Source organism: Girardinichthys multiradiatus, chromosome Y, assembly GCF_021462225.1.
Source record: "Girardinichthys multiradiatus isolate DD_20200921_A chromosome Y, DD_fGirMul_XY1, whole genome shotgun sequence".
Taxonomy (NCBI): Eukaryota; Metazoa; Chordata; class Actinopteri; order Cyprinodontiformes; family Goodeidae; genus Girardinichthys; species Girardinichthys multiradiatus.
Window position 1 is genome coordinate 15,428,378 of NC_061818.1, and position 14,763 is coordinate 15,443,140.

Sequence of the window (14,763 nt, forward strand, 5' to 3'; positions counted from 1 at the left end):
CGGGCGAGAATGTTTCATATACCATCCGATGTTGAAATAGCTGAGAGAGAACCTCTCTTTAGCGCAGTGTGGGGGTCAAAAACCACAGCAAATGGCCGCTGGTCTTTTCGGGCAAGCAGACGCAGGAACAACCGGACGAGTCCCTCAGATCTGTTTGTGTTGGAGGCTTTCAATCAAGACTGCGGCGTATTCAAGACAATGCTGGCTCTGCCGTTTGAAGCTTGGGCAGAGAAGATGAGTGAAATTGGACATCGTCTTTCCGACCTTTTCCAAAAGTCACGAAGTTGGATCGATGTCATGTCAGTGAAAAAAACGCTGACGTTTCCTGTTTTACGTTTAGAACGAACCCTCTTCTGAGGACACGCCCCTTCCTATGATATATATACGGGGGGATAACTGCAAGCTCACAGACACTGAGAATCGTATCATGAGAATGAATGGACCGACACCATACAGGGATCTCTACAACCACCGAGCAGAGATCCACTTCTCTCCTGAGCACGATGAAAGCTTCAACATTGGACCATATCATCCGCCTTCCCCTGACCTCTTCTCACCATCCACCTCAACATCCTCATTCTCAGAGAACCACTACAGTCCTGCATCACCTACAGGATACAACATGAAATATCTACCGCTTTCTCCAGACCTCTGCTCACCATCACCGCTATTCATGACTGAGTCTGTAGACGCGAATGTCCTGCCTGAAGACATGAAGGTGGTCGTGGAGGAGGAGGTAGCCACCGGCTACTCACCCTCTACCGAAGCCCCTACACAAACCCTGGAACCGATGGAGGACCCTCAGCCTTCAGCAGAGGATGAGAGTAACCAGGAGGACGAAATTTACGGTTGGTTCTCAACCACCCTCATCAATACGGTGAAAACAGCGATACTTCATTTATTCAACATAACCTCTTTGAACTATCTCAGAGAAACCTGCTATGGATGTATAACGAACCACCCAAGCCAGCGTCAACACCATTGCCTGGAGGTACTGGGGGAGGATTATTACCAAGTCAACTTTCAACGCATCGTACGACGACTCGTAACCCCCAAACTCATTCCTGCTATTCAGAATCTTCTGGTACTTCGAAGCATACAAGCGGATGACTTCAGAGTGAAGACGATTGCCAAGACGGTTTTATATGAACTGAAATCGGCATCCACAGTGCAATAGCGCACGTTTATGATCGCATGGTCGATGAGAAACATCTCAAACAACTTAACTCTGTTTCAGAGTGCTATGGACTGACAAACTGATCTCACATGTTTGATCACTTGTTGTTGTATCATTTTTTTTTTTTTTAGTATTCCAGTACTTTAGTTAATCTGCATTATATGATTTTTCTTCTTTTTTCTTTTTACTATTAAATACAATTAAAGTAGGAACATAGTAACCTTTCCCAAAAGTGTTGTTTAAAAAGCTAGTAGTGTTTGAATTCATCTGCATTTTATCTGATTTTGTTTTCTGGTTGTTTTTTGTTTATATTAAATAAAAAAAAAAAAAAAAAAAAAAAAAAAAAGGATAAATCTACCCTCCTGTGTGTTTTTTCTCATTATTTAACAAGTAATCGGCAGAGTGAGCATAAGGCAGAGATGGCAGGAAGACGGCTGATGAAGAAAGTATATTATAGCCCTTCAAATCCGGGAAGTTTTGGGGGTGTAGATAGGCTGAGGAGGGTTATGCAAGATGAAACGGGAAAGAAGGTTGCGGTTGAAAAAGTTAAAGATTTTTTATCAGGAGAAGATACCTATACTCTACATAAACCTGCAAGAATAAAGTTCCCGAGAAACAGAGTTTTTGTCACCAGACCATTGAGGCAGTTCCAGGCTGATCTCTGTGACATGCAAGCTCTGGCCATGGAAAATGATGGTTATAATTATTTATTAACAGTCATTGACATCTTTTCAAAAAGGGCGTATGTACGAGTTTTGAAGAGGAAAACAGCCGCTGAGGTGGTAAAGGCATTTGAATCAGTTTTTACAGAAAGTCAGATCCCCAAAAAACTTCAGACTGATGCCGGTAAAGAATTTTTTAACAAGAAATTTAAAGTTTTAATGGAGAAACACGGTATTGAACATTTTGCCACAGCGAGTGAAGCAAAAGCTTCAGTGGTCAAGAGATTTAACCGCACATTAAAAACAAGGATGTGGAGATATTTTACAGCTAACAATACCCGGCGGTACGTCGATGTACTGCAAAACCTAGCTAGAAGCTACAACCATTCCTACCACTCCAGCATTAAAATGAGCCCTATGGAAGTGACCCCAGAAAATGCCTTTCAAGTGTTTCAGAATCTGTATGATGTCAAGTCCAACAGATATTGCAAGGACTCAGTGACAACGTTTAAACAAGGGGATCTTGTCAGAATATCCAAGGTCCGTGGAGTGTTTGACAAAAAATACGAACAGAGTTTTACGGATGAAGTGTTTACAGTCTATGACCGGATACCCCGTTCTCCTCCTGTATACAAACTCAAAGATTTGGATGGAGAACCTATCGAGGGTTCCTTTTACGCTGAGGAACTTCAAAAAGTAAAAATATTTAACGACAAGATGTATCAAGTGGAAAAAATATTAAAACGACGTACGGTCAAGGGAGTCAAACAGGTTTTTGTAAGCTGGAAAAACTGGCCTGAGAAATTCAACAGTTGGATCAAGTTTGATGAACTTCGAAACGTATAAAAAAGGTTTGCACTAAACCTCACAGTTGACACAGCATCATGAACCGTCAGGTAGAGGATGATGGCTTTTACGTTACTCTTCCATCTAATGCTAGCATGGAAGTGTTTAAAAATAATACCAGTTCAAGTTTCCGTGTAAATTTAGCTCAACATATTGATTTAGAAGGCCAATGGATGGTTGCATTAGCCGAGATTTCATACCCTCATACATGGCATAATTTACCGGATTATGATGCCTACTTTGAATGGAGGAAGGTTGGTGATGTGGAGATCAATACGCAAAGGATCAGAAGTGGCTACTATAACAGCGTTATTCAACTCGAGACAGAGATGGAAATGTTTTTCAAAAAATTGAAATCGGGTTTACGCATTAAATTCAGCAAAGTTCAAAAGAGATTTGCATTTCAAGCAAATAGTCCGTATGAAATACGCTTCTTCAGCACTCTAGCTTATATGATGGGCGTGAAACCAGGGGAATGGATTCATGTTTCTGAACCAAAACTGGCTCCTTTTCCGGCGGATATAAAGGCTGGTTTCTATCACCTATACTGTTACAGCGACGTGGTCAGCCCTCAAATAGTAGGCGACACTTTTGCACCTTTACTGCGGACCGTCAAAGTACAAGGCACATTCAGTGATATGGTTACTCAGACGTTTAACCCCGCCCACTACCTTCCAGTCTCCAGAAGACATATTGAAAATATCAATATAGAAATTAAATCGGACCAAAACGTTCCTGTAAATTTCGTCTATGGAAAGACCATCATAAGACTACACTTCAGACCGGTGATATCACAACGTAGCCTGAGATAAATTTTATTTGTATAAACTATTCCAGAGATATGTATATAACCTCTAAGATTGATTGGTTATCATTCATATTACGCTGGTCATTCAACACTGCATCAAGCAGGCAAGAGAGAACATGGCACATCTAAGTCTGAGACGTGATCCAAATCGCTTTGTAAATTACTATGTAAGTCAATCAGGCGGTAATCTGCCAGGGTTTTATGGGGCCCCGGTCATGTACGGACGCGGAATTGGATCATTATTTTCAAAATTATTCCGCTTCGTATCCCCTCTGGTTAAAAAAGGATTTGCAATTGCAAAACCCCATCTTAAAACGGCTGCATCAAATATCGCTTCGGATGTCATCGGTAGAGCCGTGAGTAAAATGAGTGGTTCTACACACATCGACGGTCAAGAAGGTTCAGGAATTATGGTTTTATCCAAAAGACCCAGAACAAGACCCCCTGGTGATCGTTTAAGGACGGTTAAAAAACAACGACAAACGCGAAAAAGGAGATCAGTCGCAGCTGACAAACGAAGAGGAAGGAAGTCATCCGCAAGTTTTGATATATTTAAATAATGGCTCTTTTACATAACAAATCATCAGAGTGCACGCTGGCAGAGTTGGACTTATTTTCTGCCCCGATGACGCAGCTATCGATCGAAGATAAAATTTACACCGAGATCCAGCCTTTATCAGCAATCACTGATGGAGGGCCGATCGAGTTTTTCATTCCGGGAGATGGAGAAAAGTATCTGGATCTCAACGATACACTGTTGCATCTCAGAGTGAAAATTACTAACGAGAATGGAACAAACCTGCCAGATGATGCACCTGTAGGGCTCATCAACTACCCGTTAAACACCATCTTCAGTCAGTGTGACGTCACTCTCGGAGATCGAATGATTTCACAATCCAGCGCTACACATCCATATAGAGCCATGATTGAGACATTGTTAAACTTTTCTGAGAATTCTTTAAAAACCCAGTTTAGCTCCGGTCTTTTTTATAAAGACACTGCAGGTGCTCTGAACTCTATTGTTACAACTAACGGCCCTAACCAAGGTCTTAACAGCAGAGCAGGCTTTACGGCAAATTCCAGGGAGGTACATCTCCTAGGCCCCCTGCATGCAGACATATTTTTCTGCGAGAGACTTCTTTTAAACTCTGTTGACCTTAAAATTAAACTTACAAGAGCCAACGATGCCTTTTGTCTCATGGCCGCAAGAGACTCCACTTACAAACTCAGGATATTAGGAGCATCTCTTTTTATCAAAAAAGTTACTGTCTCTCCAGCTGTACGACTGGGGCACGCTTCAGCTTTAATGAAAGCAAATGCTCTGTATCCACTTTCACGTGTGAATGTAAAAACATATTCCATCCCTGAAAATTCAAGGGTATGCAACCAAGAGAATCTTTTCTTAGGCATCTTTCCCAAGTATGTGGTGATTGCGTTACTGGATCATGACGCTTTTACAGGAACACGCAATCTCAATCCGTTTGACTTTAATCATTTTGATATGGAATATTTAGCTTTGTGTAAGGATGGCAGACAAATTCCTGCTAAAGCCTTCCAGCCAAATTTTAACCAAGGTCATTCAGTGAGAGAGTATTACAACTTGTTTACGGCTACAGGACGACATCTAAAAGATCTTCCACTGAGTATATCACGTCAGGAATTTAATCAAGGATACTCTCTATTCACATTTAATCTTAACCCGGGTGAGGACACAGATGCTCTATCTCCAGTTTCCAGTGGGAATTTAAGATTGGAAATGCGCTGCAGAAACCCGTTGCCATATACCACCACGCTGATCATCTACGCTTGTTATGATTCTATTTTAGAGATTGATTCAAAGAGGCGTGTGCTGGTGGATTATTATTAATCTAATCAGGCATGAATAATCATGAAATTGAGAGCCTGATGCGTCATCTGCTGGGAGATTTGTTTTGCGGTGTGGCCGTGCGACCAGCTGCCGCTGCTAGCTGACAAATTCCCAGGGCCGGCCTACTTTATCGTGAATACACATCCTTCACACATGCCGGGGGAACACTGGCTAGCTCTGACATTGGATGAGAATGGTCAATCCAGCTTTTTTGACTCTTATGGATTCTCTCCGGATTTCGAGTTCTACCCGTCAAGCATCGTAACATTTTTAGAAGACAGATCCTCAAAAATATTGTATCATAATAATCAGCTTCAAAACACTCTGTCCACTGTGTGCGGTCACCATTGCATTTTTTATCTATGTCATAGAGCGTGCGGATTATCAATGCAGCAAGTGTTGTCGAAATACACCGGAGATGTGATTAAGAATGATTTAATGGTATCTAACTTTGTGAAAAAATATCAGAAATGTGTCATTAATCAAAGTTGTACATTTTATACTCACGGAACATGCTCTTTGGAGATGTTTCTGGATTGTTATGGAATTTAAAATGTCTTATTTTTTTTTCATTGTTTGTTTTTTTTTTTTCTTCTTATGATTTAATATTTGTGTAATGATATCATATGTTAGTGTGTGAAGTAGAGAACGAAGTTAGACTTGAAAAATATAATCAATAAATATTTTATTGAATAAAAGAAATAGACTACATGTTTCATTTTTCTTATAACGGTTTATGGTGAAAATGTAATCCATCGGGGTGGTAGTGTCGTCTTACGAAGAGACCTTTTTGATCTCCCATCAGCATTTTTTGGATCTTCCAGCTCAGATCTCGACCAGTAGGGAGAATGAGTTATCTGCCTTCTTCTTCTTTTTCTTCTCTGCTTAACGCTGGGGGGTGTACCCCCATTTTCAATCGATGTACCCTCTGTTTTGAAACGTCTATATTCTTCACGAGCATAAGGGTTAATGACTGAAGATATAGGTATGTTTACTTCTGACATGGAGTGTAGAAAATCAGACCATCCTCGGGTTTGTGATGCTCCAGATTTTTTAAACGGAAGCATGAGATTTTTCAACAAATCAATCATGTGGGACCCCTTTATAATATTTCCGTTAAATACAAATTCACCTCGCGAAGTCCAACTCTCACTTCTTTCGGATAATTTCTTCAAAATGTACTCGGCATTTTTACGATTGTGTTTAGGAAGGCTTTTCAGTACTTCCGTAAGAACCTGATCCTTAGGGGCCTCGTCCTGCCCTGGGCCTTGTTTTTCTTGGGACCGCTCATGTTCAGGAACCTCTGTGTCACGCTGCAGCGTTAAACTGACCCGCTGTTTTTCTTCTTTGACACCTTGCTTAAGTAAAGTCAGATACCTCTGGAGAAGAGCATCGTATCTCTTGATTTTTTCATAAGAAGTCAAACCCGGCTCGTTTAATATCGCTCTCATTTCAGCATCCAAATTCTCCTCCGCCGTCTGTCTGATGGACGTGTCTGACTGGGTCAGACGCTTGAATTGATGAGGTGAAATGAGAAACATCTTCTGCGATGTTCTGAGAGACATTATCTCCTGATGATTCCACCCACTAGATCACCGATCAAGGGTTCAAGAGCCGTTAAGATGGGGAGAATAAAACCACCTCGTTGCTTTTTGAGAGCCAACTGTTTAGTTTTTATCCCGGTTCTTTTATCACCCAACAATCTGATGATATTTCTTTGTTTCTTCAATTGTCGGTGTTGAGAGGGTGATAGTTTAATGTTACCTTTTAGGATATTCAGTGCAATCTCGCACAGAGCCTGAATAAAGTCGGGAGAGCAGTGTGCGAGAATATCTTTACGTTTCTGTGGACAGGCCTGGTACAAAGCTCTGAATAATGGTAAATTCCTTTTTATACGCGCTGACATGATGACTTACTTTGTTCTGGGTACGTACACAGCAGGCCACTGCTGAGGAAGTATCCCCGTTCTCAGTCTGAAATGTTCTGGGCAGGTAGGCGTAAAATCGATGATTAAATATCCATGAGCTTCTCTCGTTGCGTCTTCAAAACTCTCCAAGAAGAGACCCTTTTGAGATGGAAACATTTGGCGGGCCAGTATATTCAGCTGGAGTTTATCTCTCGGGTTCTTAAACAACACCATATAATTACAGTTCAAACTAATAGTGCGACTGAACTTCCCCTGATGAAAAACATTCTGAGTCAACATCATAACACTCATATTACGATGGTGACGAAACTGGGTAAAGACCTTCATCACGTTTTCATCATCTGAGGCTTGAGCAATAACATCGTCTAGAATAATCAGATGATTCTGATCAGGAGGAAACAGGTTTTCATCTTCAAAAGAATGAGGCAATCCTTCCACAAAGGTAATATTTTTATTCATCTTCTGCAATTCAGCATACATGGGTTGAAAAGATGTGTAAATCCATACAATATTTTCTGGAACAATATCCATGACATGATTACAGTTTTGTAAAATACTTTTTACAAAGAAAGTTTTCCCGCAGCCGCTGGGTCCAACTATCATACATGAGAAAGGCGCTCTAAATCTAGGATCAAAATCAATCTCCTGTAAATCCATGTGACTTTTTATTTTATTTCTTCTTCAACTCTAATAACCGAAAGGCAGAGTTGTCCCGTCAGAAAAAAGACGTCTCTTATCATACACCAGTCGAAACTTTTTAAGAAATGTCGCGTTTGTTAAACGGAATCTCTTTTATCCCTCCTGATCGTGTGCTGAGGGATTTCAATGACACCCTCACTTGACCCCTGTAAGTAGCCCTCGACCAGCCCTTTGATGCTGTCAAAATTGACCCTCTCGCTGCATTCATGCGTCTGAGTGATGCCTTTAGCACGTATCATTACATTTTTACGGTTTTTGGTCTGGTATGCATAACTCTTGGGTCCTGTCGATGCAAACTCCGAAATGCTGTCACCATCTAACTCGTCAGTAAGATCACCCAGATAATTCCCCAATTCCAGAGGAGTTTCACCACTTTTTGTCACATAAATCAATCTGTCCTGTAACTTCTCCATGCTGCTGAGAAGTTTTAAACGTGCATAAGCGGTGGTGAATGCTGCTATAAACACATTATTTGTCTTACTTGGTGGATATATGACACGTTTGCTGTAGTTCCACTGCACTACACACATTTCAGGGTTGAAAAAATGAAAATAGTTAACCCTGTATTTACTCGAGAACATGAAGCTGAAAAAGTCTTCAGGGTTAGTGATGACTGTGGTCTGAGACAGATCACTTCTTTGCGCAAATTTCCCCCAAAAACTGTTTAAACACAATTTTGCAACCTGCCTTTTGGCAGGATTCATCTCGATTTTCTCAGGGTCTAATTGGATGCCCTGATGCAGTTTGTAGTCGCTTATATACTTTGACTTACTCTCCTGATCCACTGCTTCAGACGGATAGCCTGAAGCCTCCTGCTTACCCTTTAAAAAGCAATGAATGTAACTTTTAAAAATTGTATCACTTCTCTTTTCAAAATGCCACACCTCTGTGATTTTAGCAAGACGATAACTACACTCCAACGCTTTACAGAATTCTACACTCGCCCAGACTCCCATCAAAGCTCTTTCTTGATCATTATGCATGCAGGGACCTGACTGGTTATTTAATTCAGCGCATGAGCGGCAGAGAGTGAACACAAGTTTACCTTGGGATGTTCTGTAAGGTAAAACAGGGAACAACAGGTTACGTGGTGGGTAGACCACAGCTTTGATTATACCGAAGTAGCTGCTGGGGTCATCAAAATCTTTGTAAATGATGGTGGGGTGTCCGAGGGGGAAAACGCAGTTGGCGTTTACATAAGGGTACAGAGATGTGTAATCCACATAGTGTACAGTTTCATCCGGTTCCGCTGTGTACCTCAACTTCATAGGACAGGTGCGTCCACCATACAGCGCATCCCGGGGGGATAGCGGTTCGGGTGCATTAACTTTCTCAAGAAAGCTGATCACCCCTGGGTCTGATTTTTTCATTTCAATCCACTCATGCTCCCATATGACTTCGAGACGAAGGCCGTACACAGTTTGTAACACCTTGCTTCTCTCAACAGTGGCTGCGTAAAACTGTTCAAATGCGACCCCTCTCAACGGACACTTGTCATGAGGCATGTAACACTTTTTACAGCCGTGGAAAAAACAGCCATAAAATTCAAACGCAACTTTGACACCGTTAATCTCTGCATACCCATCCACTGAATATGGCCTGATTTTCTTTTCACCCCTATTTAATGCATGCTCGATAAATATGGCTCTGCTGTCTGCAATCCAGCCGAGCCATTGAATGGACGCGCTGGAGAACGTTTTACTGCTACGTCTGTAGTCCAGAGGTGATGGAATGGCTAAGGTTTGAGGAGGAAGGAAATTGGTTACAAAAACCTTCATGCAGGCTGATGCTATTGTGATACTTTTAAACGGATCCACACTTGTCTCCTTAAAGAACTCGTCTCTGAATTTTAAGCATCCTTGAAAAAGAATTTCAACGTCATTTTTACAATAACGAATAGCTTCTTTCTTAAAGTCAAAGACCTCTTTGCTCGCTTCTCTGTACCAGCTGCTAAACACCTGTTGTTCTTGAAGACTCATGCGTTCTACAGCGTAGCAGGATGGAGGAGGAAAAGCCCCCACATACTGGAGATGTTGTCCAGAGGAAAATAGGTGGGGAAAAAAACCCTTGCTTTGATCGGTAAAGCCTAACGCTTTCGGCATGGCACTAAGCTTCATGCACATGAAGGACAGGCTATCAATGTATTTTAACCTGTAATCAGGGTCGGTTAAACAGAGAACTTTACTTCCTACCATGACGATATGAGGTTTAATGCCTAACTGCAGCATTGTTGTGAGAATCAGGTAACCATCGTACCCCCGCGCATTGTGCGCTATTAAGGTGTAACCTTTGTACATTGGCCTCCTGAAATGCAGGAGAAATTTTTGGGTGCAATTCAGTCCATAAGCGTACCATTCATCACCTTTCAACGTTTTAGCACAGACCAGAAAGGGGGTATGCACGCCGCTCTTATTGACGAGGCATTCGAAATCATAAAAAATCAGTTTATCATCAAGCTGATTAATTGCACTGCAAGGCAGAATGTAACACTTATGATCATCGCATGTAATGTCTAGGCTGGGGGGTACATTTTCACCGCAAATACTGCATTTTACATTACACACGTGTGGTTTATTCGGTTTACTGATTGGAATAACGTATATCCGTTTGCATACTTTACACAGTTTTACCAACTCACAGTCACTCATAGGCCTTTCAGCACTATTTCTGATGCGCGGTTCCCTGTGTCTGCTGAAACATGAGGAATTACGACAGATTCTTTGACAGCCTGCACAGCTTACAGGATTGCTAATCTCTTGCATACATTTATATGTTCGACACACTGGACAATAACCTTCACAATGGTGTGTATTGGCATTCTGATAGCTGGCGTAACAGTAATTACAAATATATCTGCACCCCATAAAACCTTTGAGATTTTTTATTCCATAGTAATGACCTTGAAATAACAGCAAAAACAGAGGGTTTGAACGATCGGGGAAACTGGTCTCAAATTTACACAGAGCAGTAGAGCCCGTGGTTCTGTGAAACACTACAATTTTTCTCTTCAGAATGGTTTCAAATTTACCAATATCACTAAAAGTAACTGCTGTTTGCTCGTCGAGGCCTGCCTGATGCTGCCATCTCCTCCCCAGTTCTACAGCACGGTGATCCGTGAGCTCAGGATCAGAGACGTGTGCGAGGCTGATTGCAAAACATAACTGATTACCGGTATTGTTTATAATATACAAATGACGCATTTTCTTATTAAACAGTTCACAGTCTAACGTTCCTGCAGCTTTACGCTTAGAACCTCCTGCTGGGTCATTAACAACCTGAAGAACAAATTCCATGTTATTATCTACAGGTATATTTGCATTCGATTGTACTAAATCGTCGAGGAAGTTTTCGAAAGCAGGCAGGATCATATTTCCATCATCTGTAACAGTAAATGTGATGTGACGATTGAGATTTTCACCCACTAATTCCAGCTGCACAACGTCGTTACGTCTGGTTAAAGATCTCGCAGCGTCGGCTAATTCAATGATAATACGCATGATGTCTGTATAGAATGCTGCTAAATCTGGAACGTTACTTGGACAGGGCGGCGGTATGGTAAAAGGTCTCCTTATTTCATGGTTATTAAAATGTTCACGTTCAACCACAGCTGGAGGATCTTGCTCTATTTGATCAGAACTAACTGCTACGTCCGTATTGAAATGACCCCCGTGATGATCTGCGGAGTGTGACGTAGAAGGATTCTGATGAGTGTCAGGTGGATAATTTTCCTCAATGCTGCTGTGTGGAGACGGTTCGCTGTTCAAATCGGAAAGAGCCTGATTGATTACGTTTAAAACGTCACCGTGCCGATCTGCGGCGTGTGACGTAGAAAGATTCTGATCATTTTCCTCAATGCTGCTGTGTGGAGACGGTTCGCTGTTCAAATCGGAAAGAGCCTGATTGATTACGTTTAAAACGTCACCGTGCTGATGTTCATTTATTAAATTTTCACTGTTAGCAGGAGATGCATTAACGGGGATTTCGTTAAGTTCATTAACTAAATTTCTTATTTCATCCAGGGCAAGTCTGATTACTTGATCAGAACTAACTGCTACATCCGTATTAAAATGACCCCCGTGATGATCTGCGGAGTGTGTCGTAGAGGGATTATGATAATTTTGCTCAATGCTGTGTGGAGACGGTGTGCTATTTTCTTCTGCATTAACGGGAATTTCGTTAAGTTCATTAACTAAATTTCTTATTTCATCCAGGGCAAGTCTGATTCGGTTATCCATTTTCTATGAACATAAGAAACAAAATAAAAATAAAACTAACCTACAGAAAAAAAAACCAAAAAAAAACAAAAAAAAAACACAGTGATCAGTTCAGTTTAAAATCACCTTGATGTCACCAAAATGCTTCTTTAACAGAATCTGACATGCTGCCAGAAGCGTTAATGATGAGGCCTTATTACGAAGATCCCGTGAGGCTGTAGAGACTGTCTTCCTGCGCTGTCCGTTTCTGTAGCCAATCTGTCCTACCATCAACGTTACCTCTGTAAGGAGAATGAACAAAAAATAAATAAATAGATAATAAATATATATATATTGAAATAATCACATTAAAGCTGAAAAAAAAATAAAGGAATTCAAATTAATTCAGTATGTATGTATGAATTAAAACGTACCGTTCATTAATCCACTCACTAGTGTTGCTCTGATTGTGTCAAGATGAAATCATCAAGGTCATCAGCGGTGGGTTCTATGACAAAGAAACAAATATATATATATATATATATATATATATATATATAAACAATATATATAAACAAAATTTGAGAACATTCACATGCATTTAATGATTTCTTAAAAATGAATACTTACTTACTTACTTACGTTTTAAGATGTCATTGTGCTTTTGTGAATTATCAGAAGTAGAAGCCACAATTTCCGGGTTTCCTGAAATATTTACCGACATTTTTTCTTGTCAGTACTGGTATTTTCAATGTAACAAGTGTTATGGTTCAAAGACATTCAGCATTTGAAGACCCTGACACTGAGGCTAACCAATGAAACAGAGCCCCAACATTTACACACAGTATTTATACCAGAACATGACAGTGTTATCTCAACTGCAAAGACTATGTTTTTAAGACCAAAACCCTTCTTGAGTTCAAAGGTGATATGTTATCTAAGAAACAGACGTAACTGCCCCTTCCTGAAATCGCCCCTAACAGTTGGATATGGTATAACTGTAACCCTGTAACTCTAAGATGAAAAAGTAAAATGTTTTAGAAAAGCTACAGGTAACTAAAATTATCATTCCTTTTTTCTAAAATGGAGTCTCTCATGATTCAAAAACAAACACATCATTGCTAGTCAATTTGTAACTTGGAAACAGTACACTGATGTTCTTTTTTTTTCTGTTAATCTGATATTTGTCTTACCTATTTCAGCTGCTTTTCCAGTATGTTGACGCAGAAGCTGAAGGTTTTTCTCGTTCCATCGATGTAGTGAAGCACAATTTTTTTTTATTTACTTTTTTAGGTCTTTTCTATTTTGAACGGATTTAGACTGGCTCATATATTCAACAAATAGGTCCTGCTGTAAAGCAAAAATTAACTTACAATTCTGTCAGGTTACACAGTTCCTTTATTAGGATTTCATGTGATAGGTCAACATTAAGTTGATTATACCTTTAAAAATATAAAACGATGCATGTCTTTTTTTGTTGTTTTGTTTTTTAGATGTATTAACGCCTGAAAAAACATACAGATTATTAATAACACCCTTAAACACACCCCTGTGTGTTTTAATTGGCTCATTTAAGGCCTTCCCCGTAACACCCTTAAACACACCCCTGTGTTTTAATTGACTCATTTAAGGTATCGCCCCTAATGACGACAACCAATCAACATCCACTGTTACGCCCCTTGGACACACCCCCCTGCCCACATGGCAACCACATGGCCCCCACCGGAAGTCCCGCCCTCACCGGAAGTCCCGCCCACCTGTCAAAATGTTTGATGAAAGGTTGCACTTAAATTCTCTGGCTGCATCCACATGTGCTTTTTTTTTTTGCTTAAATCCGAGTTTATTTGAGTGGGCGTTCAAACTACTGATTAAATATGCACAGAAGGGGAATGTGGACATCACACAGCAGCTCACTGTGAAGTAATTTATAAAATTTTTGAACAATGGGAGCTGACAAAAGTATGACAACATTAAAACAAGACAAAGAAAGGTAAAACAAAAGAGAGCACAACTATTAACTTCTCTCAGGTAGCTCACACAGCTTGTCCTACCAGGCTTGAGATCAGCTGTCTTCCCAAAGCCCTCACTGAACCCAACAAGAACCCCCCAATTACGAACTGCTGCTATTTCATAATCACTGATAAAGAACCGAGTGTTTGATTGTTTTTCCTGCACACTATAATCACACTATAATTTACTGTAGTTGTATCTTGTGCAGTGACAATGAATTATTGTATTCTATTCTATTCTAATATAATGCCCAAACCAGGAGAAAAAGGCTTAGGAGGCTGACTATTGGAACATTAAACAGGTGAGTGATTAACTGAATGCGCTGCAGGGAGGAACAGACAGCTGAAGGGAACGTATGAGAAAAAATGGCCCACAAAAACACACAAAGCAAACACAAACTCAATAGCTATGCATGGAGGGAAAAAACCTACTAAATGCAAAACGTAAAGACTCAACAAGAGGGAAACAGTGACTGAACACAACATGACTAAATACTGAAGCCAACAGACTACAAAACTGAAAACCAAGGTGACCATCAAAGCTTTACGTCCTGCAGATTGCTGCACAAACAGTC